The sequence below is a fragment of the Lepisosteus platostomus genome, unplaced genomic scaffold (assembly GCF_059453375.1).
Source record: "Lepisosteus platostomus isolate fLepPlt1 unplaced genomic scaffold, fLepPlt1.hap1 Scaffold_86_H1, whole genome shotgun sequence".
NCBI lineage: Eukaryota > Metazoa > Chordata > Actinopteri > Semionotiformes > Lepisosteidae > Lepisosteus > Lepisosteus platostomus.
Genome location: NW_028291698.1, coordinates 203,907 through 221,640, shown reverse-complemented (window position 1 = coordinate 221,640; position 17,734 = coordinate 203,907). Strand labels below are relative to the sequence as shown.

The 17,734-nt window shown below is 44.7% G+C and overlaps 8 non-coding genes across 8 annotated transcripts; 6 read left to right on the top strand and 2 right to left on the bottom strand.

The window, feature by feature from the left end:
- Positions 1-819: 819 nt before the first annotated feature.
- On the bottom strand, positions 820-893 carry trnan-guu (transfer RNA asparagine (anticodon GUU)). Its single transcript has one exon. It is a non-coding gene; the product is annotated as a tRNA-Asn (tRNA).
- Positions 894-1,839: 946 nt separating this feature from the next.
- On the top strand, positions 1,840-1,956 carry LOC148630876 (U5 spliceosomal RNA). Its single transcript, XR_015934974.1, has one exon. It is a non-coding gene; the product is annotated as a U5 spliceosomal RNA (small nuclear RNA).
- A 227-nt stretch (positions 1,957-2,183) lies between these two features.
- LOC148630875 (U4 spliceosomal RNA) lies at positions 2,184-2,325 on the top strand. The gene has a single exon (XR_015934984.1). It is a non-coding gene; the product is annotated as a U4 spliceosomal RNA (small nuclear RNA).
- A 1,170-nt stretch (positions 2,326-3,495) lies between these two features.
- LOC148630874 (U4 spliceosomal RNA) lies at positions 3,496-3,637 on the top strand. The gene has a single exon (XR_015934990.1). It is a non-coding gene; the product is annotated as a U4 spliceosomal RNA (small nuclear RNA).
- A 4,835-nt stretch (positions 3,638-8,472) lies between these two features.
- On the top strand, positions 8,473-8,554 carry trnas-uga (transfer RNA serine (anticodon UGA)). The gene has a single exon. It is a non-coding gene; the product is annotated as a tRNA-Ser (tRNA).
- Positions 8,555-10,249: 1,695 nt separating this feature from the next.
- On the top strand, positions 10,250-10,320 carry trnag-gcc (transfer RNA glycine (anticodon GCC)). Its single transcript has one exon. It is a non-coding gene; the product is annotated as a tRNA-Gly (tRNA).
- A 5,426-nt stretch (positions 10,321-15,746) lies between these two features.
- Positions 15,747-15,888, bottom strand: LOC148630871 (U4 spliceosomal RNA). The gene has a single exon (XR_015934986.1). It is a non-coding gene; the product is annotated as a U4 spliceosomal RNA (small nuclear RNA).
- Positions 15,889-17,180: 1,292 nt separating this feature from the next.
- On the top strand, positions 17,181-17,299 carry LOC148630870 (5S ribosomal RNA). Its single transcript, XR_015934968.1, has one exon. It is a non-coding gene; the product is annotated as a 5S ribosomal RNA (ribosomal RNA).
- Positions 17,300-17,734: the final 435 nt, after the last annotated feature.

Below are 17,734 nucleotides of genomic sequence, written 5' to 3'. Positions count from 1 at the left end.
GTACATTGAATGAGGAAGTTAATCCTGAAATCCAATTACATATCTCAAGGTAAGACAAATCCATAAGAACATGTCTTAGTATTACTTCGTTTACATTAGTATGGCACTGAGTTGGAGCTCCTCTTTAAGCTGTGGTTTAGTTTTGCATTCATGTGTTTCTAGAGCAGTTATTTATGGGGGTGGGTCTTTCACAGAGGCTCAGGACAAATCCCCCGCCTGAAAGTCTAATGTGTGCGTTCAGACAGTCACAGGTCAAGAGCCAGGCAGGAGGACAATGGACAGAAGAGCCAACGAACTAAAAATAAAAGAACAGATATGAAAAAGCCACCATCTTTTTCTTTTTGACATTTTCCGACTTTCATGCAAGCCAGGACAAAGTTGCTCGTAGCTACTTGTGGATTCAAATACTCTATCGAGTGCTTTGATGAGTTTTTGCAATTTGATTGTCGTCCTGTCAGCCTGTTTCTGTTTTTTTTTTTTTCAATCTAGGGATGGAAAGTATGAGGGAAATGATGGAGCAATCAATAACCGCTCCGGAAAAATGGCAGAAAGAAATGGTCCGTCACTAAGGACATTTGTGAAGCAGAGGAGTGACATCACCACAAAGGCGACACATTCTGCTGATGGTTTTGGTGAATAATGATTGAGGCGCGTTAAGAGAAAGGTAGCTGTGTCAGCATGCGTAGGCTGCAAAGGATCAAGCAAAGGTTTACTCCATGCTGAAAAGAGAAGAAAAGAAGCACAACGTTTCGACTGTGGAGCCTTCTGCGCCATCTTCTTTAGCGGTGATGATGTTTACATTGGAAAAACTGAGACATGCGTCCCTGGGTGGGCTTGAACCACCAACCTTTCGGTTAACAGCCGAACGCGCTAACCGATTGCGCCACAGAGACTGACGGCCGCTTGTGCTCCCTACATTTGCAGGTTTATGGTCAAAGAAAACAATCACTTGCGCTTCTTGCAGCCGGCAATCTTTTTCCACTGACAACCAAGAAATGGATTTCATCTTTCACAAGCTGTATGGATTTTGAAATGTATGGACGATGCCAGGTGTCCCACAACACCACAGCGCCGACACACCTTTGGTTGTCCCACATAAAAAACATAGCCATTGCAGGCGCCCAGCCGGATTGTAGAGGGCAGGTGCCTTAAGCCTCCATTTACATTGTCCGGTAGCAAGCGAACCTCGAATTTCCTTGCTCCTGTTTTTATACCGTCAACATCTCTAACCTCAGTTCCATGGTGGACGGTGCAGTACTGCTTAAGCCAGGTGTGAATGTCCTCCGTCTTTGCCAGTTCCGAGAACATAACAACATGCACCGTTTTCCTCTCTCTCTGTGTCAGAGGCTGCAAGTTGATCTTCTCAAGGGCAGGAACTTTCCCTCTTTTTGCCTCAAACACATCCACACATTGTTCAAACAGAGAATAGGTAGCAAAAACAACCTCAAATGCTTTCTGACCTGGGAGAGCGAAGATGAAATCCAAGTGCCGAGGTTCAAAGCCACGTTCCTTCTGTAACACTTTTCTGCTGAACTGCATATGATCCATGAAGAGGTCATCCAAAAGCTCAAAACGTACAGCATTCTTGCGGGATCCAAAGGTTGCCATCTCAAACTGCAAAACAAACACTGCTTCCACAAAACAAGAAAACAATCCAACTACTCTAACTACAGGCTGATCAAGGTATCTCCCCTGCCAGGTAAGCCGAGAGCCGCAGGCGATGAGCCCAGAGCTGAACGGGCCCCACTGGCTCGTTTGTAAGGCCAGGTGCATTGCCAACCACGACCGGCAGGGCAGAGGCCTTGAAGGCGGCCTGGGCTCCTGCAGCTGTCCAGCCACGCACTCTGGTTTCTCTTCATCTCGTACAAATCTTTTGCCTTTTACTAAAGATTTCCATGGAGAGGAACATGAATGAGTTCCATACAATTTTTGTGCTTCCCTGCCTTCGCGTGGGGCGCAGCTGGGCTGGTCAAAGAGAGAAACTAAAACCGCTCACAATCGCTCTTATTACGGCGACTGTGGCCGTCTGCTCTGCGAGTCCTCGGTCTCCGCCTCTCTGATTGGCGCTCTTTTCTTTGGGGGGCGGGAATATGCTGTGAAATATGAAGCGTTACAGCAACGACATGCCATGAGACGATTGATAACGATTTCCATAGGATCCCCGCGGTTGCCTGGCAACCGTCAGCTTTGCGCAGTGGCAGTATCGTAGCCTGTGAGGTTTAGCCGAGGCGCGATTATTGCTAGTTGAAAACTTTTCCCAATACCCCGCTTCCGCCGGTTTGCAATACAATCGGCGAAAGCAATTTTTGACAGTCTCGTCAGAGACTGAGCAAGGTGTTTAAAGACAGATTTTGTCATGGTAACATCATGGTAGAAAGAAACAAGCTTGTTACGTCTCAACAGAAACGCTCTTTAGCTCTTTCAGCGTTATGCAGAGAACAGCGTCTGTCGAGATCACTTTTGAGTCAGCACGAAACGCCGTGTGCTGTCAGTTTGATTTCATATTGCTCGTAGCGGCGCCCGGCTTTTGTCTGTCAAACGTTAGGTTGCGCTTCTTCATGCTGCATCGTCGGCATGAGTGGAGCTTTTTAAACGTCTGTACTTACTGCGCCCCATAAGAAATCGTTTGTCCCCGTTCAAAAGAGATTGTGCGATGCCCTGCAGCGTTCGCAAAGCAAACCTTTGACAGTTTGAAAAGAGGAATTTATTCTGCTTCCTGTGCGTGCAGTAGTTACAAAGTTGAACGTCTTTACACCATCTGCTGCAGTTTTCAGTGGGCGGGCTTTGTCAGATGGCTTGGAAAAACGCACTGTGTTTCGGCTCGGGAAACATCATGAGCAGTGTCCTGCATGTTTTCTGTGTATAGCTGTCTTTTAACGCATACAGAATTCATTCGAAATCATTGTAAGATTCTCCCTCAGTTCCGTTGTGCAGTGCTTTACCTCTTTCAAAAGGCTTCACTTTCCTAGTCACATTCCAAGGCTCATCGAACCCGGGCTGTTTCCTCCATTGGTATAGTATTGCAGTGAGACAGCACGATGCCTGCAAGACTATGTCACACTAAACGCCACAGATTGTGTTTGTCCGTTCGTGTCAGTCGTCCTGCAGCCACGGGAAGTGGGACACAAACATGCTGCAATGCTTTCAGGACGTTAGGATTTGTTTGTGCAACATCCGAGAAGAGTACTTGTGGCTTGAATGTGAACTGTACGTGCCCGCCCCCTTTCCTCTGTAGTGCATGAGTTCCTCCCGGCATGCCCTTCGTCATTGTTCTGTCATCTTGTATTTAAAGGGTTGTATTTCTGCTGCTGAAAATAAGCAACGGTTTTCTCACAACGCCCTTTGTTCCCGACGGAGCCCTTGTCTGTCATGAAATTCTTCAAAACCTCAAGCTAGAAGAAGAAGACGACAAATATGAAGCGTTACAGCAACGACATGCCATGAGACGATTGATAACGATTTCCATAGGATCCCCGCGGTTGCCTGGCAACCGTCAGATTTGCGCATTGGCAGTATCGTAGCCTGTGAGGTTTAGCCGAGGCGCGATTATTGCTAGTTGAAAACTTTTCCCAATACCCCGCTTCCGCCGGTTTGCAATACAATCGGCGAAAGCAATTTTTGACAGTCTCGTCAGAGCGTGACATAGTCTTGCAGGCATCGTGCTGTCTAACTGCAATACTATACCGCTGGAGGAAACAGCCCGGGTTCAATGAGCCTTGGAATGTGACTAGGAAAGTGAAGCCTTTTGAAAGAGGTAATATCGACGCTTTTTTAACAGAGCACCAAAAAAGCGTCTTTTTTGAAGGCCTGGGTACTGAGCATTGGTGGTTCAGTGGTAGAATTCTCACTTCCCACGTGGGAGGCTCTGGTTCGATTCCCAGCCAAAGCAGTGGCTTTTGCAGCGAGCGGCTCCATCACTTGCATCCCCTTGCAACTCGCAACTGAAAACCCACTGAAGCAAAGCATTTGTTAGCCAGGTCAGTACCCGGATGAGGGTGAGCTACAGGGAAAAACAAAGTTTCCAGCTGGAAGCGGTGTTAATGGTGCCGGTGGGGGGGCGCTCAACCTGAGGTCTGTGCGGGTCCCAATGCCCCAGCATAGTGACGGAGACGCTGTGTTGTAAAAGGGCGCTGTCTCTTGGATGAGATGTAAAACCGAGGTCACAGCGCTCTGTGGTCATTAAAAATGACCACCAAAACCTTTGACAAAAGCTCTTGGTAATTGATGGTCTTCAATAATGCTTCTCCTTTAGGTACATTTTAAATCAGCTGAAAAATGCTGTGAAATGGGGGGTCACTTCACGCCAGTGTAGGATTTGGGTTACAAGAACCATGAAACTGCACGAGAAAGCCCGTACACTGAATTACACGGCTTTCTATTCAAAGGAGGGCAAAAGAAATTCCCTGAGTTCGATTTTTTGCAGCACAGAGAGGATTGCTGTCGTGAGGCTGGTTAGCTCAGTTGGTTAGAGCGTGGTGCTAATACCGCCAAGGTCGTGGGTTCGATCTCCATACAGGCCAGGTCGTTTTCTCCTCTCTTACAAAAGCTGTTAGGTTCCTTTCCGTGGTGAGATGGGTTGTCATGCAACGCTGCCACATAGTGCCGACAGACAATTAAATGACAAAAATGAAGAGAGTTAAAGCAGCTGGAAAGGTTTTCTTACAACTTTTGAGCTGACACAGTTTTGGAAAATGTTTTCTTCACGCTGCACTGTACCACATAGGCAGCCAAGAGTCTCCAAAACAAAACAGAATTGACAGTCATATAATGTCCATTAACCCCGGTTTTAAACACAGACTCATGTCTGCCATCATAAGAATATGAGTCCAATATTTTAGAATATAGTCAGAATGTCTTCTAACCTTACCTGTGGTGTCTTTAATCCCTATTGCTCAATGCATGGTGTACGTACTGCATACATGTGTCTTGAGAATGAGGAATGGGCCCCTAAGACATTTACCTGTTTCACAAATGATCGGATTTTACTAGAGATTCTGTTTGGGATTCAGATGTGCATTCGGACAGCAATTCCTTTCAAGAAATGATACGTTCTGGATGAGGTCAAAGGTGCTGGAACACTGTATTTAGGATGTGTTTGCAGTGATTGTGTCTCCTGCTTCAACGCAGTGATATATAGATGTGCTCCTGTAATTTATTGGTACATGCCCAGGGCAGTAAGTAGTCTGAGGATTTATTTCCAGAAGGCATAGAGCAGTGAAACAGTGAAGTAGTGCAGCACACTGGATCATTATATTATTAGAATCTATTCTACCTAAATTATTACATTATACACAACTTGAGCTCTCAGCACCGTACTGAGCCCAGGTGTTTTTCTAAAGCTGTCAGGTGCAGTTCATTTACATGAAGGAAATCTCTTACTGGGTACGATTACAATGCAGTAAGTCGCACAGGCTACTTAGGGAGTAGGCTGATGTGTTTAAAAACAACCAGCGCCAGGCAGGAGTCGAACCTCCAAACTCCTAATCCATCGTCAGACACATTATCCATTGCACCACTGGCCCTGGTGTGACACTGCAGGACTGTAACCCAGTGAGCTTAGCACTGCAACTAGTAAAATATTATCCCCGGTCCATTCTTTTCCAAAAGTGAGAAACACCTGTTTTCTACATTTTGTCTGTTTTAAAACCATATCTCTTTAAACCAAACCAAGAGTTTGTCTTTTGCACTGATATTCTGATTCATTTCGATTTCAAAGAAAAAAAAAACATTACCTTCCAAAGCATCATAAAATTGTCCCTTCCTCCAGACTCTACTTCTCTCTTGTAGTAGTACAGCAGACCTTTCCAGGTGATCAGATCACAGAGTCCGAAATGAGCTTCCTCCATCAAGCAAAGTACCTGAACATGACTCTGTCATCATAAAAGCGCCCCTGTAATAAAGAAATTAAATCCGAAATCAAGAGGGCAGTTGCCTACTGAAGTTCAAGAAGTCATAAATTTTAACCTAGCAACACATTAAAGGCTGCATCTATACAAGTACGATTCTAGAAATGCTCACCAGATTACGTTTTAAGAAAGAACTGCGCCTCAGGTTCCGCCGAGATCTTAACTCGGATGGCAGGATTCAGAGTCTGGAGTGTGGAATGATGGCGCACGGAGGGTCCACATACTGTGGATCCCTCAGTGATCTTCCGCGTGTTCAAACCGCCAGCGTGTGACTCCCCTGTCCCCCTGACCTCATTGCTCTGCTCTCGCCTCTCTGCAGCTGAGCCCGACTCATGGTAAAGTGGAAAAAAATATGCCCTCAACGTGAGATTTACTCTGGAGTGAGGATAGTTGTTACCTTCTTATCGTTGAAACGGATGTATGTGATGTGGCGACTAGTTTCTTCTCCATTAGCAGGCTTAAGGTTAAAGAAAAAAACATTGCTGACTTCTTTTTTTTTTGCCAGCCGCGAGCGCTGATTAGCGAGGTTTGTATTTCATGTTTTGCAAGTTGCATCCATTTTAAGAAAAACAAGTCATTCAAGACAGGAAATGAATACTTGCATTTAATTAAGTCTAGCCGTAGGCGGTTGTCTGTAAGGACCAGTTCTGTTCGAGAAGACAGAACAAAGAATGCACCACTGGGATTCGGACCCAGGATCTCCTGTTTAAGAGACAAGCGCTTTAACCAACTAAGCCACGGCACCCCGGGAGTATTGTCCTTTTGCAGCCACTTGGACACGCCACTCAGACACATCTGCATTCGGTGTGTGCTCCGCCTGCTCGCTGAGCAAGTTGCCACCTTTACATACAATAGCAACATCGACACCAAGAGAAAGGATGACAAATGGCTTTTATCTGGAACTTTTCATGTCCAAGGAGCTCAATGTGCTTTCTGTGTACAACAGGGCCACTGAACTCCACACTGGCCACTGAACCACAGCAGTGGCTTGCTGGCTTGACATCTCCCAAGGAAAATGTTGAAATCGCATGTGGAACAGGAAAAGGACCCTCGAGTACGAGGGAAAAAAAAGAAAAAGATCATCTGGAGCGCGCCAACCCATTTCTGGACAGCCCAGTTCTGTTCACGAGGTGGCTGAGTGGTTAAGGCGATGGCTTGTTAATCCATTGTGCTCTGCATGTATGAGTTCAAATCCCACTCTTGTCGGTTTCCATGTCTGACATGTGTGCCCGTTCGACGTTGGCCCTCCTTTTGTTTGCTCCAGTACTAGAGCCTTACATTTTCTAGCGGTGGCTGAACATGGTATAGTAGGCTAACGTCGGTATCGAGCAGTGGCAGTAACAGTATTTACGTGCCACTGCTGCCAAGTGGCTCTGGGTTGAGACCGCGTTTTCACTTACTTGCAGCACAAACGGAGAAAGCGATTTTTGACAGTCTCTCGAGAGACTGCGCTAGGTGTTTAGGGATAGACTTTGTCAGTTCCCCCTGGGATGATGGCCTCTCAAATAGTTTGTGATTCCTCTAGACGTTTATACAGTAGAAGCCTGCTTCGTGGCTTAAATCCAAGCTAAGGAAACGAGTTAGAGGTCTGATGCAGAACTGCGAATTCAATGAAGGGGAACACTACAGTACATTGCACTGTATGTGTGAGGAAAGCTGCCCCCTTCTGTTCCTTGTCGACCGAACAGAGGACTGTAAAGGATACCGCCAAGAAACTTTAGGATGCTGGTTGGAATCCAGCTCCAAAGAAGCCCCTTTGGGTGTTATGTAATCAAAAAGTAAGAACAGAGAATCTCCCTTTGATCAAAAGCGCAACAGAACTGTTTTCCGTGGAGCAGGTTTCAGACCCGTAGACCTGTTTTATTTGTAGGGCAGGGCGCATTCCCAAACGCGAATCTCCTGTTTTAGAAATGCTTTGGGCGGCGTGAAGTGAAAATAAGAAGTGGGCTCCAGATGCACATGGAAGCAATCAAGTGTTTCATCCGAGCTGTTTCAAAGACTGCTCAACAGCTTTCCTTTTACAGAGGCCCAACGATTAATGATGGGGGTGCACCCTTCAATGTGCCTTACGACTCTAGGGAGTGATTGAGACGATTCGTAGCGTGTGTTCATTTCCCTCTATTCCCCATGTTGCAGTGGTAAGATGACGTAAATTCCTGCTTCGACACGTAACGGCGTTATAATCAAGTACAGGAGCTGAGGGCTTTTGTTTTGTTTCGTTTTCTATGGCGTTCGTAAGCGCGCAAAACAAAGACAATTCCTGCGTCTAACACGAATGTAAATGCTTTTGAAAGTGCAGTGTGGTGCAGCTTGTAAAATCCTTGTCCACATTTGTGGTTTGTTGATGTTTTTTCTGTCTGCCAAAGTTGCATTTTGACATCCGGACGGGGAGACTTTATCATTTGAACGTGAAGCCAGCCTTAAACCCTCTGAGGCGTGTCTGTCTGCCGGCATGTATCTTGTGAAAGGTTTTTTTTTTAACAGAGAGCGACTTTAAAAAGGTTTCCGCAGCCACCTCGCACTCCGTGTTAGATTATAGGAGGAATGCGGCGGCGGCGAGCTCGCTGTAGTCGTGGCCGAGTAGTTAAGGCGATGGATTTGAAATCCATTGGGGACTCCCCGCTCAGGTTCGAATCCTGCCGACTACGGCGTCTGCCGCACGTCACCTTGTGCCTGTGCGGCAAAGGCGAAGTGCCGCTTCTCCTTTCCTGGTACTATAAAAATGCTACATCGCTTGGTCCTGCTTCCATGGAAAGCAGTTCTTCAGGTAATTCTACTCTCTTACCAAAGCTGTTAGGTTTCTTTCCGTGGTGAGATGGGTTGTCATGCAACGCTGCCACATAGTGCCGACAGACAAGTGTGTTGCGGGAGAAGAGAAAAGTGTTTGAAGATTTAAGAGTGTCTTAGGTGGAGCCAAAATCAAGTGTCACAAATGCAAGTGGGAAGATTTCCAATGTTTAATATGGTCAAAATAAGCGGAAGTTACCAGCTGGTCCGGCACAGTCTGCCATGCTTTTGTCATATACTGTAAAGTGGTGTGGAACTGGGTGTCGAACTGGAGCCTCACCATTTGCATATGTGAGGCTCCAGTTATACATCGAATGTCACATTAAATGACAAAAATGAAGAGAGTTAAAGCACCTGGAGAGGTTTTCTTACAACTTTTGAGCTGACACAGTTTTGGAAAATGTTTCCTTCACGGTGCACTGAACAACATAGGCAGCCAAGAGTCTCCAAAACAAAACAGAATGGACAGATAGGAGAAAATTCCCACTCGTCCTGAAGTTCCCAAAATCCAGCACTGAGCGTAAACAAAGTGTCTAAGTAGCGTGGGAATGCTAACCCTAACCCTAGCTGGAGTTTGAGCAATCCGGCACTGAGCGTAAGAAGATGAGTCAAAGTAACGTCTAATCGGATTAGTTTCCTTAGAGCTGGTTCAGAGTTTGCTCAAGAGTTTACCTTTCACAGATGCGCAAAGAAGAATGTTGGGGGTGCACGCTTCAAGGCGCCTTACAGCTGTAGGGAGTGATTCGAGACGATTCGTGGCGTGTGCTCGTTCCCATATACCGTACGACCCGGGGTGCAGTGCTAGGATGACGTACAATACCGGTTGGGCACGTAACGGGGTTATATGCAAGTGCAGGACGTGAGGGTTTTCGTTTGTTCGTTTTGTTTTGCTCTGCTTTGCTTTGTTTTGCTTTCCATCGCGTTGGTAAGAGCGTAAATAAAAAGGCGATTCCTGTGTCTACCACTAATGTAAGAGCTATTTCAAGTGCGACGTGGTGCGGCTTTTCAAATGCTTGTGGGCATTTCTCTGTTGTTGATTCTTTTTTTGTGTGTAACAAAGTGGCATTTTCATGTCCGGACGGGGAGACTTTATCATTCCGACATGAAGCCACCCTTAAGTCCTCTGAGGCGTGTCTGTCTGCAAGGCTTGTATTTTGGAAATGTTTTTTTGAAACGGAGAACGACTTTGAAATAGGCTTCCGCCGGCGCCTCGCGATCCAGGTAAGATTGTAGCAAGAACGCAGCGGCAGTGGGGCTTGCTGTAGTCGTGGCTGAGTGGTTAAGGCAATGGACTAGAAATCCATTGGGGTCTCCCCGCACAGGTTCCAATCCTGCCGACTACGTTGTCCACTTTCAGTCGGTGTGTTTCGGCACAAGCAAAGAAGCGCGCCTCTTTGCTGTTCCTGGTGGTTTTAAAACGCCCAATCGCTTGTACCCGCTGCCTTAGAAATAAGTTCTTCAGCGTCCGCAAATGGCATTTTGCAGCTGGAAGCAGATGTCGACGCGTTTTGCACAGAGCACCAAAAAAGCGTCTTTTTTGAAGGCCCAGGCACTGAGCATTGGTGGTTCAGTGGTAGAATTCTCGCCTGCCACGCGGGAGGCTCGGGTTCGATTCCCGGCCAATGCAGTGGCTTTTGCAGCGAGCGGCTCCATCACTTGCATCCCCTTGCAACTCGCAACTGAAAACCCACTGAAGCTAAGCAGGTGTGAGCCAGGTCAGTACCTGGATGAGCTACAGGGAAAAACAAAGCTTCCAGCTGGAAGCGGTGTTAATGGTGCCGGCGGGGGGGCGCTCACCCTGAGGTCTGTGCGGGTCCCAATGCCCCAGTATAGTGACGGAGATGCTGTGTTGTAAAAGGGCGCTGTCTTTTGGATGAGATAAAACCGAGGTCACAGCGCTCTGTGGTCATTCAAAATGACCACCAAAACCTTTGACAAAAGCTCTTGGTAATTGATGGTCTTCAATAATGCTTCTCCTTTAGGTACATTTTAAATCAGCTGAAAAATGCTGTGAAATGGGGGGGCACTTCAGGCCAGTGTAGGATTTGGGTTACAAGAACCATGAAACTGCACGAGAAAGCCCGTACACTGATTACACGGCTTTCTATTCAAAGGAGGACAAAAGAAATTCCCTGAGTTTGATTTTTTGCAGCACAGAGAGGAGCACTGTCGTGAGGCTGGTTAGCTCAGTTGGTTAGAGCGTGGTGCTAATAACGCCAAGGTCGCGGGTTTGAGCCCTGTACGGGCCAGGTCTAGGTCCAGGTCCCTGTTTGTGAAACAGGCAAATGACTGTCTCAGGGGCCCATTCCTCATTCTCAAGACACATGTATGCAGTATGTACACCGTGCATTGAGCAATAGGGACTGAATACACCACAGGTAAGGTTAGAAGTCATTCTGAGGTGCCACATGTGAGGGATACAGCTAGGCATCCGAAATGTAGGGTTTGAGACCCTTCAGGAGTACTGCATCCTTTGAGACGGACCCGTGCATGTTAAACAAATGATCATTTCTTTCGGCATTAGGGACTAAATATACTAAACATATGATGCTAAAATGTTATTTTCACATATATTAATGTAATAAATGATTGCTTATGCTTTAGAAACAAATCTAATTAAAATAAAAGCTTAAGTTTTGTATTTATCTTGTACCATAGAACATGATTTTCTTTGTATTTCAAGCCCACAAAGTGTCCAAATGACGCACTACATGATATAAGGAAGATTATCACATGCATATCGGTATTATCTTTCTTATGAAAATGCATTCCTTTCATTACCTTTTACTTTTTAAAATGAACTCAAATTGAGTATAATGTAATAATTTAAGTAGAATAGATTCTAATAATATAATGATCCAGTGTTTTGCACTACTTCACTGCTTCACTGCTCTATGCCATCTGGAAATAAATCCTCAGACTGCTTACTGCCCTGGGCATGTACCAATAAATTAAAGGAGCACATCTGTTTATCACTGCGTTGAAGCAGGAGACACAATCACTGCAAACACATCCTAAATACAGTGTTCCAGCACCTTTGACCTCATCCAGAACGTATCATTTCTTGAAAGGAATTGCTGTCCGAATGCACATCTGAATCCCAAACAGAATCTCTAGTAAAATCCGATCATTTGTGAAACAGGCAAATTACTGTCTCAGGGGCCTATTCCTCATTGTCAGACACATGTATGGAATGCTTTCACCGTGCATTGAGCAATAGGGATTAAAAACACCGCAGGTAAGGTTAGATGTCATGTTCTATGATCATTTCTTTCAGCATTAGGGACTAAATATACTAAACGTATGATGCTAAAATGTTATTTTTACATATATTAATGTAATAAATGATTGCTTATGCTTTATAAACAAATCTAATTAAAATAAAAGCTTAAGTTTTGTATTTATCTTGTACCATAGAACATGATTTGCTTTGTATTTCAAGCCCACAAAGTGTCCAAATGTTCTATGATCATTTCTTTCAGCATTAGGGACTAAATATACCAAACGTATGATGCTAAAATCCTGAAAAAAGGATGTGCTCCATCTCGTCAGTAGATTGGATTCCAAAACTGATTTGGGTCAATATACATTACCTTTGAAATTAAAGTACAGTCTACTGTAGGGAACCATCAACTTAGAAAGCATTGGCCTTCCCTGGGGGTCAGGTAGGTGCAAAAGATAAACCTTTATCCTATCTTTATCTTAAGATAAGTGGCCAAGCAGTATTTTTCCAAGTTTCACCAAGCACATCATGTTGCCATAGTAGACAAAGTTCTATAAAATGTTAAATAACTTTTAAAAAAAGCATCTTGGTCTTACAGTACTGTACAAGGTGAATTAAACTGTCCCTGGTAATAAAAAGTAATTAGAAGCATCTCAGAAACGTTATCTCTAGAAACATTAGCTGTTTTATATCATGTAATTTAGTGTGATGTTGTCAGAATTCAAGGACATTAGCACACACAGAAATTGGTTCAGTTAAATCTAAAAAACACAGCTAAACATGGGTTTAAATGTAACAGAAGTCTTACCTCTTGTCAAAAGATTTAATTCAAGAAGCGATGTAATAAATGATTGCTTATGCTTTATAAAGAAATCTAATTAAAATAAAAGCTTAAGTTTTGTATTTATCTTGTACCATAGAACATGATTTTCTTTGTATTTGAAGCCCACAAAGTGTCCAAATGATGCACTACATGATATAAGGAAGATTATCACATGCATATCGGTATTATCTTTCTTATGAAAATGCATTCCTTTCATTACCTTTTACTTTTTAAAATGAACTCAAATTGTGTATAATGTAATAATTTAAGTAGAATAGATTCAGGTAGGAAATATAGAGTCATGATGTTTATGGCTGACATCATTTCACATGGGTGAATTTTAAGATAAGAAATAAAAACATTTACAATGAAGATACCATTGCTTAATTTTAAATGCCTTTAAAAAATAAATACCTCCTGAGAATAATTTGCCACTCCCAGATCCTTGGTAAGGTACTGTTTGAATCCAATCAGGAGAGGAGCATCCAGGGAGTGCTTTCTATAGAGTCCAGCTTGGGCCACTCTCTTCCGGCCTGCTGATACTTTTTAACTACTCAGGGCCTGTAAGGATATAAAACACCGGTTTAAACATTTTATACCTATAAGACAAATTAGAATTTTAGTAAAAAATAGATACATCTGAAAAATAAAAAGTCTTACTGCTGATAGAGTTCTTCAGAGCTCACATCTTCCCCTTCCTTATCCGCTTCTGTTTCAGTTTCTAGAGCAGCCTCTGGCATCTCTTCCTCCTGGACTGCGGCCTCTTGCTCAGGGCCGCTGGAATGCAGGTAGATTCTTTTCAACATGCTTTTACATAATATGTTGTAACAATGATTTCAAAAAGAAACTACAGAAGCCTTACAGATTAAAAATATCTCACCTTGCCAATGTGTCTTCAGGCTTCCCATGTACAAAAAGGCCCAAGGACTCTAGCAGTCTTACAACCACTATCCTGTTTGCCTCACCAGACACGATCTCTATTCTGTGGTAATCCACGATGACCCCGTTCTTCAGGTGATTCATCATGTCCTCCCTCGCCTGTTGAGAGGCCATCCTGATGTTTTCTGCCGTGGCGTGCTTCATACACGCCCTCTTCAAGTGAGCAGGAAGCTGATCAAGAGTATTCAGGCACATCTTGCACACCAGGGGAATCCTCGCGGGTTTCCTTTGAAAATAAATAATACCATCTGTGTATAGAAACAAGCTAAGACTGATTTCTTAAATTATCCTTAATTTTCTCTCTCATAGTTTGAGCATAATGATTTTATTGCATTTATATAAGAATTGCTCATTGCTCCTAAATAAATAATGGTTTCATAAAAAAGTGAACACTTGGTCTCAGTCACAGACTTTCCAATAGAAGCCATTGTGGAGTTCAGCAACTGCAGGTCCTAGAAGTGGGGAAGGAATTTTAAAAGAGAAATTGAATTACAATACAGAAGGAATGGCTGAGGGATCACTGAAATATATATATACAAATTCCAAAGACTGAGTCCATATAGAAACAACTACCTTTCATTTTCAGTATAAGAAAAAAAAAACATTATCTTCCAAAGCATCATAAAATTGTCCCTTCTTCCAGACTCTACTTCTCTCTTGTAGTAGTATAGCAGACCTTTCCAGGTGAGCAGATCACAGAGTCCGAAATGAGCTTCCTCCATCAAGCAAAGTACCTGAACATGACTCTGTCTTCATAAAAGCGCCCCTGTAATAAAGAAATTAAATCCGAAATCAAGAGGGCAGTTGCCTACTGAAATACAAGAAGTCATCAATTTTAACCTAGCAACACATTAAAGGCTGCATCTATACAAGTACGATTCTAGAAATGCTCACCAGATTACGTTTTAAGAAGGAACTGCGCCTGAGGTTCCGCCGAGATCTTAACTCGGATGGCAGGATTCAGAGTCCGGAGTGCGGACTGATGGCGCACGGAGGGTCCATATACTGTGGATCCCTCAGTGATCTTCCGCGTATTCAAACCGCCAGCGTGTGACTCCCCTGTCCCCGTGACCTCATTGCTCTGCTCTCTCCTCTGTGCAGCTGAGCCCGACTCACGGTAAAATGGAAAAAAATATGCCCTCGACGTGAGATTTATTCTGGAGCGAGCCAGTGTTGCGCATAGCTGCCTTCAAAGCAGTTAACCCAGGTTCGATTCCCGGCCAACGCAGTTGCGAATGTTTTCAAATGCTGTCATGAGCCTTGGATTGTGACTAGCAAAGCGAAGCCTTTTGAAAGAGCTAAAGCACTGCAAAACGGAATTGAAGGAGAATCTTACAGGGGATTCTGAGCAGAGTCTGCATACATGCAGTCAGATAAAGGTGCTGAAAGCTTGAGCTACTCTCAATGTCATGCTGCCCTTCCCCGGAGTAAATCTGTTACATTGTAAGAATGCTTCTGGCAGGTTCAAAAAGAGACCCTTGTTAATTGGAGAAATCAATGATTTCGAATGAATTCTGTATGCGTTAAAAGACAGCTATACACAGAAAACATGCAGGACACTGCTCATGATGTTTCCCGAGCAGAAACACAGTGCGTTTTTCCAAGCCATTTGACAAAGCCCACCCACTGAAAACTGCAGCAGATCGTGTAAAGACGTTCAACTTTGTAACTACTGCACGCACAGGAAGCAGAATAAATTCCTCTTTTCAAACTGTCAAAGGTTTGCTTTGCGAACGCTGCAGGACATCGCACAATCTCTTTTGAATGGGGACAAACGATTTCTTATGGGGCGCAGTAAGTACAGACGTTTAAAATGCTCCACTCATGCCGACGATGCAGCATGAAGAAGCGCAACCTAACGTTTGACAGACAAAAGCCAGGCGCCGCTACGAGCAATATGAAATCATACTGACAAGCACACGGCGTTTCGCGCTGACACAAAAGTAATCTCGACAGACGCTGTTCTCTGCATAAAGCTGAAAGAGCGTTTCTGTTGACACGTAACAAGTTCGTTTCTTTCTACCATGATATCACCGTGACCAAATCTGTCTTTAAACACCTTGCTCAGTCTCTGACGAGACTGTCAAAAATTGCTTTCGCCGATTGTATTGCAAACCGGCGGAAGCGGGGTATTGGGAAAAGTTTTCAACTAGCAATAATCACGCCTCGGCTAACCCTCACAGGCTACGATACTGCCACTGCGCAAAGCTGACGGTTGCCAGGCAACCGCGGGGATCCTATGGAAATCGTTATCGATCGTGTCATGGCATGTCGTTGCTATAACGCTTCATATTTGTCGTCTTCTTCTTCTTCTAGCTTGAGGTTTTGAAGAATTTCATGACAGACAAGGGCTCCGTTGGGAACAAAGGGCGTTGTGAGAAAACCGTTGCTTATTTTCAGCAGCAGAAATACAACCCTTTAAATACAAGATGACAGAACAATGACGAAGGGCATGCCGGGAGGAACTCATGCACTACAGAGGAAAGGGGGCGGGCACGTACAGTTCACATTCAAGCCACAAGTACTCCTCTTGGATGTTGCACAAACAAATCCTAACGTCTTGAAAGCATTGCAGCATGTTTGTGTCCCACTTCCCGTGGCTGCGGGACGACTGACACGAACGGACAAACACAATCTGTGGCGTTTAGCGTGACATAGTCTTGCAGGCATCGTGCTGTCTCACTGCAATATTATACCGCTGGAGGAAACAGTCCATCTGGCCATGAAACTCATTTGAACGTCTAGCTACAGCAACTAACAATATCATGATTTATTCAGGATGTGTGGAATCAGCACGTCCCGGAGACAGCTTCCGAAATCGTGAGCATTCTCTGGTGGTAGGGGCGTTCAAGATGGCGCTCAGGTGGGAGGTAAAGTTTAGTGGTTGGGGAGTTTTTTTGAGTTTTTCATGACCTGAATGTTAATTTTTGCTTTTTTTGACTACAGAAAAATAAGGACTTAACACTAGTTGTTTAAACTTCAGTTATAATTGAAAGAAAAAAAAACGATTTTTTTTTAGGTTTAAAAAGTCCGATATGAGTAACACTGGGAAAAGAAAAGAGAGTGCTGGGTCTTCGAAGGAGAACTCTAAGATACCTCAATCGTATATGTATAGCACTACAAAAAAATCGATGGCAACTAAAGGGAAAAGTGAAGCAGCTGCAGGGGCAGCAAGAGGGCGGAGGCGCCGCGCGCCCGGCCGAAGTGTTGGACCGGTGCGCTTTACGTGCTGAAATAAACACGCGACAGCCCCGAAATGTTTCCAGAGTGCTGTGCACTGAAGACTTGCCTGGTGCTCCTCCGTGCAGATTCTTTGTCCTCCTCCAGTGCGGGACGAGCCAACACAAGGGAGCGCATTCGCCAACATCCAGGCACGCAATGCGATTTGGAAAGCAGCTCCTTTCCAAAGAGTTGCACACGAACGATCCTTCAGTCCCGCTCGGGGGGCACGGAGCCCCCGCCACACACAGCTTCAAGTAGCGAGTCAGGCGCCAGGGCTTTCGCTTACGGCCACACCACTCTGAACACGCCCGATCTCGTCTGATCTTGGAAGCTAAGCAGGGTCGGGCCTGGTTAGTACTTGGATGGGAGACCGCCTGGGAATACCAGGTGCTATAAGCTCTTGCTCTCCCGGCCAGCAGGGGTCGCCGTTGGTGCCGTAGGCTTTGGGAGGAAAACCTGCAGGATGGAAAGGTGATCTATAGCCTCATCTCTAGAGATGTTTTGTTGCTGTGGCATGTGTGTGACCCATATTCAAAAAAAAAAAACCCGTCTGTAAAACGAATATCGAAGCTGCCTCTAAATCTGCAAATGAAGATGAGTCGATAAACCACTCGTTTTTCGTATAACTAGACATATATTCATTTGTTACCGATTTCATTCATTGAGCACGGATACAATAGAGGTACAGCCATTCACTGTTTGACATGTCTGCACTGGTACAGAACCGAGCAATCAGAAAACGGGTGAAACTGTCTTTAGACTCAGCATACAGTACCGAGGCCCCCCATGACCAAATAAAGGCTAACCTCGATAATCAGCCTAAAGAACGCAGAC